Consider the following 13,030-nt stretch of genomic DNA (forward strand, 5'->3'; position numbering starts at 1 on the left):
CCAAACGGGATTGAGGCGTCTGGCAATAGATAGATAGATAGATAGAATAATGTGATGACGCAGTGGGTCAAAGAAGAGACACGGTTTCGAGGTGAGGACACACCAGCAAGGTTAGATTTACTGTTCACCAAAGAACCCGATGTAATAGAATCATTGAAATATCTCTGTCCCTTAGGAAAAAGTGATCATGTGGTCATTGAGTTCCAGATGTTAATAGGGAACGTCGAGCCAGGAGACGAGCTTCATAGGCAGGGAAGATACAACTTTGGGAAAGCAAATTTTACAGGATTGAGAAACTTTTTTGAAAATGTGGATTGGAGAAAATTCAGAGAAACAAGAGAGATACAGAGGAAGTGGGATATCTTTCTAGACCTCTATAATTTGGGAGTGGAAAAATTTGTACCAAGAGTAAGAGGGAAAAAAAACAGGAAAAAAGAGTGGTTTAATAGAAGGTGTATGATAGCAAAAAAAGAGAGAGATAAGGCGTGGAACAACTGGAGAAAGAGAGATAACAACAGAACAAAGGAAGAATATAAAATAACAAGAAATGAATACACAAGAATACATAGAGAAGAAGAAAGGAAATTTGAGAAAGGTATAATAGACAAATGCAAGGATGAACCCAAACTGTTTTATAGATTTGTTAATGGCAAACTGAAACAAAAGGAAGGACTCACCAAATTGAAAGTAGAAGGAGAGGTCTTTAAGGATGCGGCAATGCAAGCAGAAATAATGAACAAACGTTTCCAGTCAGTTTTCACTAAAGAAAAGGAACTTGTGGAAGGGGAGGGAGTGATTAGAAATGTTCCGGTGATAAAAGATATAAAAGTGGAGGTACAGGAAGTGTATAAATTACTGGAAACTCAAGATGTAAGGAAAGCCCCAGGACCTGATGGAATTTCTAATTGGGTACTGAAGGAATGCAGAGAACAACTGGCGGATAAAATTCACAGTTTAATCATATGCTCACTGGAAGAGGGGAAAGTGCCACAAGAATGGAAGAGGGCAAATGTGGTACCAATTTATAAGGGAGGAAACAGGGAAGAACCCCTGAATTATAGACCAGTGTCTCTAACCAGCATGGTCGCAAAATTGTGTGAGAGAATCCTGAAAGACAGATGGATAAAATATCTGGAAAAGATGAATATTTTGGCTGAATATCAGTTTGGATTCAGAAGTGGAAGGTCATGTGTTTCTAACTTGTTGAGCTTTTACTCAAGAGCGATTGACGTGGTACAGGAGAGAGATGGTTGGGTGGATTGTGTGTACTTAGACTTAGAGAAGGCCTTTGACAAGGTACCTCATAGGAGACTAATGTGGAAACTAGAATATATAGGAGGACTGAAGGGGAAACTTCTGGAATGGATGAGAGACTTTTTGAGAGACAGACAAATGAGGACAGTAATAAAGGATAGGATGTCTGGATGGAGGGAAGTAACGAGTGGAGTCCCTCAAGGCTCGGTGTTGCCGCCAGTAATGTTCCTGATTTACGTAAATGATATGGTAGATGGAGTGAACAGTTATGCAAGTCTTTTTGCTGATGATATAAAGATCTTGAGGAAGGTAGAGGTTGAGGAGGATTGTAAAATACTGTGGGAGGATTTGGATAGGATACACGATTGGAGCCGGACGTGGGAAATGAAATTTAATATAAAGAAATGTAAAATATTGGAAATGGGTGAAAGTACCAGGAGGCCATCACTGAATTATTTGTTGGGTAATGAATTAATCACAAAAAGGAGAGAAGAGAAAGATTTGGGAGTGCTGGTCCAAGATAGTTTGTCACCAGAAAAGCACATTAACCCTTACACTGCGGGCATGTTTCCCAATGTTTTGCTTCTCCAGCGGGGTTATTCGGGCTCCGACAGACTCTCAAAAAATATTTGCCAAAAATCAGTTATTAGTCCTAGAATATTAAAATTACATATGCATATGGCACATACCTTCAGCTTTCTCCTGGGATGTTTGCTGAGCCTTCGTCTATTACCGTAGGACTTGTGGAGACTTCTGAAGTTGGGTAACGAAGTCTCCTCTTTACACTTCCCGACAACCTGTAATATGATTACCACAGCCAGATATTAACACTATAAACACTACTCTATGATTATCAAGTAGTTTGGGATCCATACTCCAAATAAAAACCACTGTGAAAGCAATGAAAATTACGAGCGCGTATGACCTTCCCACTTGCGCTAGTTCGCTGTTGGTATTCTGTCATTTATTATTCATAAAACCCCTCACACTTTATATTTCTATTACTATATAACACTTATATATCTCTACAGTCTTTATCCATAAGTTTCCTTCAGTAGTATTAGTTTATTGTCACTGTAGGGATTCAATTTCTTTTAGTAAAATACATAGCATTCACTTTCTCGTCCTGTATACTAGCATTGAGAGTGAATGTCACTTTCACCTTCATTCTCATAACTCATAGTACTCAGACATGCTAGAGTGAAACTCACTTTCATTACTCCTAGGGTATATACTTGTATTCTTATAATACTACTCATTTACATTTCTATTTACGTTCTCTATTTTATTTACGTTATTTACATTTCTATTTTATTTACACTGTGTTATGCACTGTCACTTGAAGTAACTTATAAAACTATTTTCCACTGTTCACGTATAATTACATTCATTACTTTCACTTGCTGTTTACATGTTATTTACACATTATTTACAATTCCACTTGCACTGTTTTACTAAATAGAAAGATCGTAGTCACTCTTTTATCAATTGTCAGCCCTTTACCTCTTTCCACATGAGGTTTAGTAGGGGGTAAAGATCACAGGGCCCTTTGCATGGGGGTGAAAAGTCCCTGAAGTCAGCAAGAGCAAACAGACGTACCTCCACATTGGAAGATGAGAGTGAACTGATAAGGGTGGGCCGGGGTGGTGGCCTACCTAGGGAAATGCATTACTGCCAATGTTAGTCTCTTGACAGAGCTAATATATAGCAGTGAAATGATTGGCAGGAAATCTAGACAATACATTATAAATTAGGTAGTTCCAGGTGAATGTAAATATCACTTAGGCTTCTCCCTTCCCTCCTTATATGTATATTTATTACGAAAATAGATTATACGGCATATTTCAAGGGGAAATAAACAGCGAAAATTAGCGAACGAGTGCACGTGAGGTGTTGTTAGTTGATAATTAGCCAATTCCAGGTGTATGGCACTCTCACTTACCTTATTTCTTTCTTGTATATATTATTTGGTATAAGAATAGGGCATAGGGCTTATTTCAATGGATGAAATCAGTGAAAAATTCCAGGGAAGATTTACTTAGCGTAGCACGGCCGGGCAGGCGAGAGGATAGGGTAATGGAGGGGGGGGTAGGGAGGGGAGTCAAGAACGGGGAGAAATGGTTAAATTGTCAACAATGGATGGGAGTACAGATGAGATTAGGAGTGCTGACTAGTGTTGGACATTGGCAGTACTGATAGATGATACAAGCCACCACTTGGAAGCCCGGGTGAATTCAAAATAACACAGAATCACAAAAGCAACGCCCCGCGGTATGATCCCTTGCTCCCAAGCGTCACGAAAGTGACGCCCCGCGGTTAAGGAGTTAACAAGATAGTTGGAGAGACTTATAAACTCTTGACTAACCTAAGAGTAGCATTTCATTATATGGATGAGGAGATGATGAAAAAATTGATAGTGGCCATGATCCGCCCCAGGTTAGAATATGCAGCGGTAGTGTGGTCCCCACACAAAAAGAAAGATATAAACAAGATTGAGAGAATACAAAGAGCAGCAACCAAGATGGTCCCCAGTCTGACAGACCTGTCATACAGAGAGAGGCTGGAAAAACTGGATCTGCCTTCCTTAGAGGAAAGGAGAAAGAGGGGAGACATGATTGCAGTGTTCAGGACCATGGTGGGAGTAGATAAAATTGACAAAGAAGATCTGTTTGTATGGGATAAGAGAGCAACAAGAGGACACGGAATGAAATTGAAAAAGTCAAGCTGCTTGAAGGATATCAAGAAATATAGCTTTCCTTACGGAAGTGTAGACTTATGGAATAGCCTGGACAAAGAGATCGTCCAGTCTAAAAACTTAAACGAGTTTAAAGCTAAATTTGACTTATTGAGAAACAGCGACGGAAACCCACGAGCATAGTACATTCCGTGTATATCACAATTAGGTATATTAGGTAAATACTTAAATATTTGGAACGACATAGACAAAGAGGTGGTGCATGAGAAAAATATTCATGTGTGTAAAGGTAGACTTGATAAATGTGGATATGGAGACAGGACAACACGAGCATTGCTCAATTCCTTTATACTACAAATAGGTAAATACACGCACATACCAGTCCTGTATGTGACAGCCCTAGCTTGTATTCAATATGAACGGTGGGAGTTAGCTCTGAAGTGGTGACATGTGGAGGTGTACGGTATGTAGGAGGACTACTGGGCCTTGGGAGCAAGCAGTGAAGCCTATGCCCGGAGTCGGACACATAAAAACACACGCGCCCGTGCGCGCACACACAGGTTGCTGACAGAGATGGAGCTCTTCCTGGATCGTGGGGAAATAATCGCTGAATCAGCGACGAAAAGGAGACCAGCCTATTTGTGATTGTGTAAATGAGTGCATGAGTGGTGGTTCCGTGGGACAGTTGTTAAGAAAAACCACGGTTTCAGTCATAAAACGAACAAGACACAGTGGAAATTGAAAGTCTCCATATGGTTGAATCATGACGGAAAGGGACGGTGCTTTGTTTACGACCGGCGAGAGAGAGTTTAAGGGTTGCACTGAAGAGGATGTGGGAAATGGAAGTATTAAGTTGAACCAAACAAGAGTAGCAGAAGTAGAGAAAACAGTGGAGAGGAATGTCCAGGAGATAAAAAAGGTCTATCTATCTATCTATCTATAGCCCGATGCCCTAATCCCGCAAAGGGTGGCCACAGACAAAACGCCTCCAAGTCACTCTGTCACCCACCATTTGACTACCCTCCCCCCAACTCCCCCCCCTCCCTCATATACCTCTCAACTCCATTCCTCCACCTCATCCTCGGTCTACCCCTCCCTCTCCCTCCCTCCACCTCACCTACATACACCCTCTTAGTCAGTTTTTCATTCTCCATTCTCTCCACATGTCCAAACCACCTCAGTGTATTTCTCCTAATCTTCTCAACCACATCCACATCTACCCCACAACGTTCCTTCACTTCTTCATTCGTCAGTAATTAGAGAGTTACAGGAACAGATCACAGAACAGGAAAACGAGATCAAAATTCTACGAAATAAACTGGAAAAAGTTTGTACATGCAGTGACGAATAAGAAAGAGAAGTTACGGAATTAAAAGTGAGCAATGAATCTGCCCCTAATGAAATGAAACAGCTTAAGAGGGAGAATAAGAGGTTGGAAGAAGAAAGGGACATGATGAAAAGCAAACTAGAGTATGAATCCAAATCAAGAATACAGGATGAGCACATTAAAGAAATCAAGGAGCAACATAAGGCGTGGAAGAAAATTCAGGAAGAAGAAATGTAAATTTGAAAGAGATTATAGGACAACAAAGCAATGAATAGGTAAAGATGGAAGCGGTTAGGGCACTAAGAAGTAGAGAATTTTTAGTTAGGGATGTAGCAGATAAGAAAAAATGTGTAACAATTTCAGGAGTTAAAGAAAAACGTATGACAGTAAGATCAGAAAGAGAAAGCGAAGAACTGAATAAGGTTAAAGAAATAATATCAGTAGTCATGGAGGAAAACAACGAAGCTCAAGAAGACTGAAGAGGTGTTTAGGTTAGGAAAGTACGAGGAAGGAGGGACAAAGCCATTGAAGGTAAAGTCCCAGGCAATAGTAAACGAAATTATCAGTAGAACATGAAAATTATCAGACAAGGAAGGGTTCAAAAATGTTTGGATAAGGAGAGATGCAATGAGGAAGAAAGAGCTAAAATAAAGGAGTTAGTAAAGGAAGCAAAGGTAAAAAACAAACAGAGAACGAAGCAAGAGAAGACAGTGTTTTATTGGAAAGTCATGGATCAGAAATTAAGGAAGTGGTACCAACGGAAAGAAGGATAGAAGAGGGTATAAAAAACATCAAAAATAATGTGAAGGTGGCATATACTAATGTTGATAGTTTAATATTGGCAAGGCTAGAAATCAACGATTTTTTGAGGGTACATGAACCTGATGTTCTGTGCTTTGTAGAGACCAAGTGAAGGGAAGATATTGATGTTCATATGGGAGATCGTAAATACAAACTGTGGAGAAGAGACAGAAAAGAAATAATGGGAGGAGGAGTGATGATAGCAGTGAAGAACAACATAAATGTAGATACCATGGAAATGGGAGAAGGCAGGGTAGAAGTGATAAAAATGAAATTAGAAACTGGAGAGAATATTAAGAGAAATATGGCAGTAATGTATGTTCCTCCTAAGACAAGAGCATGTAGTGATGATGAATACCAGGAGATGTTGTCTGACATGGCTTGTTATTTACAGAAAAAGATCAAGAAAAGCAACAATATAATTTTAATGGGTGACTTCAGTTGTAAAGAGGTGAACTGGGAGGAATGGGACTCAGGAGGCAGCGAAGATTTGTGGGGCACTATATTATTAAATGTAACAATGAACAATGTGATGATGCAATGGGTCAAAGAAGAGACACCGTTCCGAGGTGAGGACACACCAGCAAGACTAGATTTGCTATTTACCAAAGAACCTGATGTAATAGAATCCTTGAAATATCTGTGTCCTATTGGAAAAAGTGATCATGTGGTCATTGAGTACCAGATAATAACAGGGAATGTGGAGCCGAGAGACGAGCTTTATACGAAGGGAAGATACAACTTTGGGAAAGCAAACTTTACAGGATTGAGAAAATTTTTTGAAAATGCAGATTGGAGAAAATTAAGAGAAACAAGAGAGATACAGAGGAAGTGGGATATCTTTAGACCTCTATAATTCGGGAGTGGAATAATATGTGCCAAGAGTAAGGGGGAAAGAAAACAGGAAGAAGGAGTGGTGTAATAGAAGGTGTATGATAGCAAAAAAAAGAGAGAGATACGGCGTGGAACAATTGGAGAAAGAGAGGTAACAACAAAACAAAGGAAGAATATAAAAGAACTAGAAATGAATACACAAGAATACGTAGAGAGGAAGAAAGGAACTTTGAAAAAGGTATAATAGACAAACATAAGGATGAACCCAAACTGTTTTAAAGATTTGTCAATGGCAAATTGAAACAAAAGGAAGGACTCACCAAACTGAAAGTAGAAGGAGAGGTCTATAGAGATGCGGCAATGCAAGCAGAAATAATGAACAAATGTTTCCAATCAGTTTTCACTAAAGAAAAGGAGTTTGTGGAAGGAGAGGGAGTGACTAGAAATGTAGTGATAAAAGATATAAGTGGAAGTACAGGAAGTGTATAAATTACTGGAAACTCAAGATGTAAGGAAAGCCCCAGGACCAGATGGAATCTCTAATTGAGTACTGAAGGAATGCAGAGAACAACTGGCGGATAAGATTCACAGTTTAATTGTGTGTTGTCTGGAAGAGGGGAAGTGCCTCAAGAATGCAAGAAGGCAAATGTGGTACCAATTTATAAGGAAGGAAACATGGAAGAACCCCTGAACCAGTGTCCCTAACCAGCATGGTTGCAAAAGTGTGCGAGAGAATTCTGAAAGATAGATGGGTAAAATATCTGGAAGAGATGAATATTTTGGCTGATAGTCAGTTTGGATTCAGAAGTGGAAGGTCATATGTTTCCAACTTGTTGAGTTTTTACTCGAGTGATTGATGTGCTTCAGGAGAGAGATGGTTGGGTGGATTGTGTGTATGTAGATTTGGAGAAAGCCTTCGACAAGGTACCCGATAACAGACTAATGTGGAAACTAGAACATATAGGACTGAAGGTTCCCCTCCTGGAATGGATGAGAGACTTTTTGAGAGGCAGACTAATGAGGACAATAATAAAGGATAGGATGTCTGGATGGAGGGAAGTAACAAGTGGAGTCCCACAGGGCTCGGTGTTGGTGCCAGTAATGTTTTTTTTTTTTTTCTTTCTTTTTTTTTTTTTTTGCCAGACATCATAATCCCATAAGGTATGGCCATTTGACTTTGAGTTATTTGTTTTATGGGGAGGAGCACTAACCCTCCACCAACCCACTTGTTGACATGTAGGGAGCACGTATGGTTTGGTTATATGGTTACCACCCAGTGTTGTAAATGGTTTCTTGGCTTCCAGGAATCCATTTGGCTTGTCACTCAATGTAAAGCCACCTGTAAAGGAAAGAAAAGTAATAAGAAGTGACAGGAAAGATGGGAGAAATAGGAAGAGAGGAGGGCAGGGACACAAAAAGAATGACAAAGGCTAAGGAAGAAGTAGGCAGCACTACATCAAGTGAGTGGATGATGGTCGCCACCACCTACCACATGTGATTTACATAAATGATATGGTAGATGGAGTGAACAGTTATGCACGTCTGTTTGCTGATGATGCAAAGCGCTTGAGGAAGGTAGAGGTTGAGGAGGACTGTAAAATGCTGCAGGAGGATCTGGATAGGATACACGAATGGAGCCAGATGTGGGAAATGAAATTCCATACTAAGAAATGTAAAATATTGGAAATGGGTAAAAGTACCAAGAGGCCATCACTGAATTATTTGATGGGTAATGAACCAGTCACAAAAGTGAGAGAAGAGAAAGATTTGGGAGTGCTGGTCCAGGACAGTTTGTCACCTGAAAAACACATTAACAAGACAGTTAGAGAAACGTATAAACTCCTGACTAATATAAGAGTGGCTTTTCATTATATGGATGAGGAGATGATGAAAAAATTTATAGTGGCCATGATTCGCCCCAGGTTAGAATATGCAGCAGTAGTGTGGTCCCCACACAGAAAGAAAGATATAAACATGATTGAGAGAATACAAAGAACAGCAACGAAAATGGTCCCCAGTCTGGCAGATCTGTTGTACAGAGAGAGGCTGGAAAAGCTGGATTTGCCTTCCATAGAAGAAAGGAGAAAGGCAACATGATTGCAGTGTTCAGGACCATGATGGGAGTAGATAAAATTGACAAAGAATATCTGTTTTTATGGGATAAGAGGGTAACAAGAGGACATGGAATGAAATTGAAGAAGCCAAGCTTCTTGAAGGATATCAAGAAATATAGTTTTCCTTATAGAAGTATAGACCTGTGGAATAGCCTGGACAAAGAAATCGTCCAGTCTGAAAACTTTAAAGCTAAATTTGACTTACTGAGAAACAGAGACGGGACCCCACGAGTGTAGCTCATTTCCTGTATAATTATCACAATTAGGTAAATACACGGCTATGCCACGTTGAGTACACCGCTTCCCGTCCGATCAGCGAAGTTAAGCAACGTTGGGTCTGGTTAGTACTTGGATGGGTGACCGCCTGGGAACACCAGATGCTGTTGGCATCCCTACGTGTCAAGTGGGGTTGGTGGAGGATTAGTGCCCCTCCCTGTAAAACAATTAACTCTAAGCCCTTGGCCACCCGGTTTGGGATACATGGCGTCTGGCAATGGATGGATGGATGGAGGTAAATACAATTGGGTACACACACACACACACACACACACACACACACACACACACACACACACACACACACACACACACACACACCAGGTTAGACTAAATGGTTTTCTATTATTAAAAAAAAAATTATATAAGTTTAAACAAGACTTATTCAAACAGAAAAGAGACTCGAGTAGTGAAAGAATGTGTTCAATCTGCGGATGTTTGTTTAGACTACAACTGCCCCAGGGAATGTAAGTACTCTGTGCTTTTAGTATTGCAAAATGGCCACATACTTTAGTAAAGTAAATTTGGAAAAGAAAAGGGATAAAGGTAGAAAGCAGGATGATGATTTCTACCAAGAACTGGTTAAAATGGAGACTCACAGTAAACTGGTAGAGCATGTACACAGACTGGAGATGGCTTTTCAAAATGAGATTGATGAAATAAAGAAACAGATGCACTTCCAAAAGGAAGAAATAGAAAAACTAGGAAGGGAGGTCAACAAGAAAGACACAACCATATGTGAACTAACAGTGGAAGTGAGTACACTTAGGAGGAAAATGAGTGAAATAGCAAGTACAGTAGTCAACCACGAGAGTATTATGGAAGAGTTCAAAAATGATAGAGACAATTAGGCAAGTAAGCAGTCTGATAGACCAGAGCAGTGATATTGAGGAGAAGATAACACAGGTGAATGAAGCTGTGCAAAGCTACAAAAATGATGTGGAAACCACGTATGCCGAAATGGTGAAAGTAAAGAAAGACTTAGAAACAAGGGTGGAAGAAAAAAGCATTAAAAAGGAAGTGAAAAGAATAATCCAAAACAATCCAAAGTTAGTCAAAGATTCAGTAGATATCAACAAATCTATAGTAATCACTGGTATAGAAGAGGAAGAAGTAAAAAACAAGACCTCAAGAGACAAAAAGGAGATGGCAAATGTAATGAGCTTATTGAAAGAAGTATCAGAGGAAATCTGTTGTAAAGACATAGAGGAACACAAAAGGTTAGGGAAATATGAGAAAAGCAAGTCAAAACCTCTAAAGGTAACCTTCCAGAGTGTAAACGCTGTGGAGGAGATACCAAAAAAATGCAAAGAATCTTATGGAAAAAGAGTTCAAAAATGTATGGATAAAAAGATGCCTAACACAAGAGGAACTGGAATTACTGAAAGAGAAGAGGGAGGAAGCAAAAACAAAAAATGAGGGAAGATCAGAAGAGGAGAAGAATACATTTTTTTACAAAGTAATAGGATTGCAGGTATGAAAGTGGTACATAAACAGGAGGGAATAAAAAGGAGGAAGGTAGTAGAACCAAGTCATGACAAGTATATAAACAAGATGATTAAGTTGATGTACTCAAATGTGGATGGAATGGTATCTAAATTATTAGAGATAAATGATTATGTCAGAGAAAATGAACCACATATAATATGCCTAACTGAAACAAAATTAACACCAAGGATATCAAATGACATACTAAACTTAGAGGAGTATAATATATAGAGAAGAGATAGAAACTTAAGAAAAGGAGGAGAAATTATAATATTAACTAAGAAAAATCTAAGTCAAAGAAATAGAACTAGATATACCCTCACAATCAGAACTGATTGCAGTAGAGATCAACACATCTGAAGGGAAAGTAATTGTAGCCAATTTGTACATGCCACCCAGATCAAACACATGGGAAAGAGACGAATATGAGGACCTGGCAGAGAGTACAATTCAGAGTTTAAGATCATTGCTACATAAAATGGAAGAGAAATCGGAAAGAATTATACTAACTGGAGATTTTAATACAAATATAAATTGGAATACTCTAGATATAATAAGCCAAGAAAGCTGTTGGGACCAAAAGCTCCTGGATCTTGTGCAAGAGTTTTTCCTAATGCAACATGTGAGGGAAACCACCAGAAAAAGAGGACTCGATGTACCTTCAATGCTATATCTCATATTTACTAGGCAAGAAAATGATGTTGACAGTTTAATATATCACCCTCCACTCGGCAAAAGCAACCATGCAGTACTAAATTGCAACTTCAGGATAGCATATGACATAGTTAACAGCAATGAAAGTTACAAAAAGAGCCTAAACCATAAAAAGGGAAATTATCATGACCTAAAGAAGTATTTCTTAGAAGTTGATTGGGAAAATGAGCTTAAAGGACAAGATTTAAATGCTGTATATAAAAAATTCTGTGAATTTTATGAAATAGGAGTCCAGAAGTACATCCCACAGCACAAAGAAGCAGAAAATAAAATAAAGAAATGGTTCAATACAGAATGTAAAAAATCAAAAGAAAGAAGAGATTTGTTGTGGAATAGATACAGAAGAGACAATAGTGAAAGGGCGTATAATAATTACAAACAGGCAAGAAACGATTATACAAGAATAAGGAGGGAAGCCCAAAAGCAGTTTGAGGAGGATATCATAAATAAAAGTAGTGATCAACCGAAGCTATTTAACAGCTACATCAGAAGCAAAACCAAAGTAAAAGATAGAATACAATCCATTACGGACGAGGGAATCACCTATACACAAGAGAAAGATATTTGTGAAGCACTAAATAAGAATTTCCAATCAGTTTTTACAGAAGAAAAAAATTTTGAGAGGGACTATGTGGAACAAGCATGCCCACACATACTACAAGATATACAAATATCAGAAAAATTAATACAGGAGGAGTTAAATAAACTAGACAGAGGAAAAGCAAATGGTCCTGATGAAATTTCATGTTGGGTGCTACGAGAATGTGCAAAGGAGTTAAGTAAACCATTATTTTTAATTTTCAAGAAATCCTTGAGTCAAGGTAAACTACCTGATATTTGGAAGAAAGCAAATATTGTCCGCTTATTCAAGAAAGGGAATAGACAAAATCCACTTAACTACCGACCAGTATCACTGACCAGTGTTGTAAGCAAGGTATTAGAAAAGCTTATAAGAAAAGCTTGGGTAAATCATCTAGAAGAACACAGTATGCTAACAGAAAGACAGTTTGGTTTCAGAAAAGGAAAATCATGTGTTACTAATCTGTTGAGCTACTATGACAAAGTAAGAGAGACAATACAGGAAAGAGAAGGATGGGTGGACAGTATCTATTGAGATTTCAAGAAAGCATTTGACACAGTACCACACCAAAGACTTTTATGGAAACTGTACCATCAAGGAGGAATTCGAGGAAAACTGTTTTGTTGGATGCAAGATTTTCTCATAAAAAGAGAAATGAGAACAGTACTAAGGGGAAACTACTCATCATGGAAAGAAGTGACTAGTGGAGTACCACAGGGCTCAGTGCTGACACCAATCATGTTTTTAGTGTATATAAATGATATAGACAGTAACACTGGAAATGAAAGCTATTTAAATATGTTTGCAGATGATGCAAAAATACAAAGGAGAATTACTAACACAGACTCTTGTAAAGAGCTACAAGAAGAATTAAATAAACTTCATGAATGGAATAATACATGGCAAATGGAATTCAGTGTGGACAAGTGTCATGTAATCAAGTTTGG

General features: G+C 38.7%; 1 non-coding gene across 1 annotated transcript; it reads left to right on the forward strand.

Annotated features, from left to right (window-relative positions):
* The first annotated feature begins 9,295 nt into the window (after positions 1-9,295).
* On the forward strand, positions 9,296-9,414 carry LOC145399946 (5S ribosomal RNA). The gene has a single exon (XR_013897391.1). It is a non-coding gene; the product is annotated as a 5S ribosomal RNA (ribosomal RNA).
* Positions 9,415-13,030: the final 3,616 nt, after the last annotated feature.

The sequence above is a fragment of the Coenobita brevimanus genome, chromosome 50, assembly GCF_032717465.1.
Source record: "Coenobita brevimanus isolate Jiangsu-jjx chromosome 50, ASM3271746v2, whole genome shotgun sequence".
Classification (NCBI taxonomy): domain Eukaryota; kingdom Metazoa; phylum Arthropoda; class Malacostraca; order Decapoda; family Coenobitidae; genus Coenobita; species Coenobita brevimanus.